The sequence below is a fragment of the Anneissia japonica genome, unplaced genomic scaffold (assembly GCF_011630105.1).
Source record: "Anneissia japonica isolate Jap-2015-1 unplaced genomic scaffold, ASM1163010v1 scaffold287712_len2945570_cov188, whole genome shotgun sequence".
Taxonomy (NCBI): Eukaryota; Metazoa; Echinodermata; class Crinoidea; order Comatulida; family Comatulidae; genus Anneissia; species Anneissia japonica.
Genome location: NW_022704401.1, coordinates 645,071 through 649,401, shown reverse-complemented (window position 1 = coordinate 649,401; position 4,331 = coordinate 645,071).

The window sequence follows — 4,331 nt, the reverse complement described above, 5'->3', positions numbered from 1 at the left end:
CAATGTTATTATTACATTATCGATCATATCAGCCTAACCAATTGCCATTTCGAAATCGTATTAAGTGAGCATTAACTTCGGGTTAATGTTGAATGTACTGTACCTTAATCGGACATTGTGACGTCATCATATTGCTATTTAATTTTTAAAAAACAGAAATTTTTTATGACGTCATTATTTTTCAACTTATTTGAATGTATCTTGCTTATTCTTGATCGATTGTCTTCCGCCTGTGAGTATGTTATAGCTGAGACAATTCTCTTTTCAGAAGTGTCCCTTTATTTTTCATTTTGATGACGTCATCATGATAAAAAAGAATGCTTTTTTGGAGCCTTCTCATCTTTCTTTCTTAAAAGATGTAAACAATTTTAAAATAGAGGGCAGCAGACTATTTTGACGCTATCAGACCGATAGTTCGTATACTGTAAAGGGGAAATTCGTGTGGCATTACCAACCAACAGGGGGTTTTAAATTAAACTTGACAAGGTTTAAATTCATGTGCCATTACCGTCCTCGGGCTAAGAGAAAGGTATTCGTACTTGTGCGTTAAAATTTTAAAATTGTTAATATCACTTGTCAGATAATTTAAAGCACGTTTCAGGTCATTTTCAGTATTCCAAAACTTTCCATAATTTACGCGCTGTACGCTCATTTCCACGTCCACAGCACGTCCTGAAGCTGGAAATTACGTTTCGGGTTTGTGACACTGTATTTAAACATCATTACCGTGCGCATACATTCGTAAGTCATTAAAATGCTCAAAATTACTCTTTTTAAAAACTAAATAGAGCATGTTTTAGCATATAATAATTTTCAATCAGCACTGCGCGTGCTTCGTGAGGGTCAAAGTACGGCGGATCACCAAACTCGTCCTCAGTGACGAGTTCAAATCTAGTTTTATTTTCTAATTGCACTTGTCAATTTTATTTTAAAAAAGTCGCCTTGTTCAGTAAACCTAAACCGGGCTAAAAACATTGTTTCCAAAATGAATTAGCTGTTGATTGTATTGCTCACACCCCCCAGCCTTCCACAGCTCAGAAGAAGCACATGTTCTTTGTGTCGCTGAAATGATAAGACTCTACCATTAAAATGTAGGGTAAAATAATATAATTATTTTCAAAAACAAAGCTTTTCTAATGTATTCATCAAACTAAATCAATTAAAAATGCTGGAAAGACACTTGTAGGCCTATGTGGCTAAATTTCCATTATATTTTTTAAAATTGCACATGGAACTTTCCACTGTAGTTGATTATTGTTGCTATAACGCGGCCAATTTTAAAGTGGACATTAATTGTATAATATATTAGTATTTATAAAACTTTATTATATTTTTAAAGTAGACTTGGAACGTCTTGTTTGATGCAGCAGATAATGGGATACCCTACATGCTGGTACCATGGAGGAAAAATGTCTTTATAACTACCCTAATAGAGAAATAATTATATTTTTATGCGCGCTTTTCAGTTTATCTGCACCAGAGGTGGTTGACGGAACCCTTAAAAAAGAGGGGTAGAAATAGAAGAGTACAAAAAATTAATAAATAAACAGGAGAGCTCAGTACTCTTTATCCATGGTAATTTTCGATTAATTCCAAGTAGCATTTCTTCCTGTGTCTATGCAAACCCCAACCCAGTTCAGCGCTTCGCACATCACATTCTTCTAGAATATTCTCTGGATCCACCCTATGCACGTGGCTGGTAGATGCACGGACCTCTGGTAGATGCACGGACCTCTATGATAGTAGTTTATGGAAGTAGCTAAAAATATCTTCAATTTGCGACTAGCTAGCTGCGATACTCAGACTGGATACTAAAGCTCATAACTGAATCAATAAACAGCGTATCATTGATCGTCATACCAACAAAAGGACATGATGAACGTTCCTGTCTAAATTAAAAGGATGAACATGAATAAAATACAAAGGAAGCAGACCAAAATGTACTTTATTATTTTTTAAAACATAGGCTAACCATGGGCTAACAATCCCTTGCATGCACTTGTCACCTTATGACCTACTTCTGTCCCTGCTCCGCAGTACATTCGTATTGGTAGCATACAAAAGCCTGGTTCTCACGAGAGCCCTAGTATCCGGATCGGGAGCTAACCGTTAGCAACTGCGTGAGAACGCCCGATCGGGAACTTGCTTAAAGATAGCAAGCACTATCGGTAAGCAAGTTGCAGGCGTTTCTGTCATCAACCAATCACACGTACGCGTTTACAATTTCCAGTTTCTTATTGGCCAGTGATTCAATTATCATATTGTTGGTATCCGGATCGGGATTTTCTCGCATGGACGCATGGCAGCTAACGGTTAGCAGGATCGTGATCCTGCTAACCGTTAGCTGCCGTGTGAGAACATAGCCTTTGACAAAACTGGCTGCTAGCCAAAAAAGGTCAATCTCAACATCTTTGGCTATGTTCGCACACGGCAGCTAACGGTTAGCAGGATCCGGATCCTACTAACCGTTAGCTGCCATGCGTCCATGCGAGAAAATCCCGATGTGATTGGTTGATGATAGAAACGCCCTCAGCTTGCTAACCGATAGCGCTTGCTAGCCGTTAGCGTATCCGGATACCGCTAACGGTTAGCGCTAACAGATCAGGCATTCTCACGAAGGTGCTAACGGTTAGCGTTAACGGTTAGCTCCCGATCCGGATACTAGGGCCCTCGTGAGAACCAGGCTAAAGTTTTCAAGTCAAAACGAACATGAGTTGTATTTTACCGCGACACTATGACTTTATGTGGAATGTATGATTGATTTATAACAGTCAAATATTTTTTAAAAAACCAATGGCAGACAATAAATTAACGACAAAATTCCATATCAAAATTTGTGTACTGCGCGTACAACAGAAGACGCAGTAGACGATATTGTAACGCTGCCTTGCGCCCATCCGAGAAAATCCCAATCCGGATACCAAAAAAGCGTACGTGTGATTGGTTGATGATTAAAACGTGCTCAACTTGCTAACCGATAGCGCTTGCTAACCGTTAGCGGTATCCGAATACTGCTAACGAGAGCCCGATACTAGGGCTCTCGTGAGAACCAGGCTTTAGAGCGAGAGCCCTAGTACCTGGATCGGCAGCTAACTGTTAACGCTAACCGTTAGCACCTGCGTGAGAACGCCCGATCGGTTAGCGCTAACCATTAGCGGTATCTGGATACCGCTAACGGTTAGCAAGCGCTATCGGTTAGCAAGTTGAGCGCGTTTCTATCATCAACCAATCACACGTACGCGTTTACAATTTCCAGTTTCTTATTGGCCAGTTATTCGATCATCATAATTTTGGTATCGGGATTGGGATCTTCTCGTATAGACACACAGCAGCTAACGGTTAGCAGGATCCGGATCCTGCAAACCGTTAGCTGCCGTGTGAGAACATAGCCAATGTCAGGCATGTCAAACAAAATGCTCACTCGATTTCGTTAATTTGGCACCATCCCTAAAGTTGGAATTAAACCTTATAAAATAGCAAGAATATTTGACAACTTAAAAAAACCAACTTTATTGTAACCATCTTGAGAATAATTACTATGAGCAGGGATGTCACCACGCTGGTCGGCGGTGGACGGGCCCGTTCAGCACTCAACATTTCCGACCAGGAGTTACAGGCTCCCGACCACCACTATTATTTCAACAGTTTACAAATTGTAACAAAATAATTAGTTTACCTAAACACAATAGACAAGCTAACCTGATAGATAAAGACAAGAAGAATACAATAAATGTTTCCGTGGTTACGTTAATTGTAACAAAATACTGCACTCCCCTGCTATTCATCGCTAACTTAACAGCCTAGGCCCAGTTGAGTCATAGCGAACGTCGTGGGCCGGCATGACACGGTTGCTGTACACATTCAAAGGTTAAAGTTGAAATCGTGACCATTCAAGTGTTTTATTATGAGAGCATGGTCCGGGGCAGGAAGATTATTAAAAATTTACGAAACCTGATTTATGTTTTATTTCTTTACTTTGTTTTCATTTTGTTAATGTTATTCTATATTGCCCATAATTGTTTAAAATTTTGTATTTTAAGTTTTTCACTTTTAATTATAATTGATATATAATGTGTGTAAATGGACAAAAAAAACTAGAAATTGCAAATTGCAAGTAAAGTGCTGCGAAGTACAACTGCATATAAATGTTCCTTCGAACAAAATTATTTATGCGAGTCAAGTGAAAATAATGAATAATAAAAATATAACAAATAATATGAGACACGACCCATTGTCTATATTAGAACACTTCTCATTGGGTAACAAAGTCGTAATTTACACATCTAGATGTGTATAAGAGACAGCATTAAAATGTAGGGTAAAATAATATA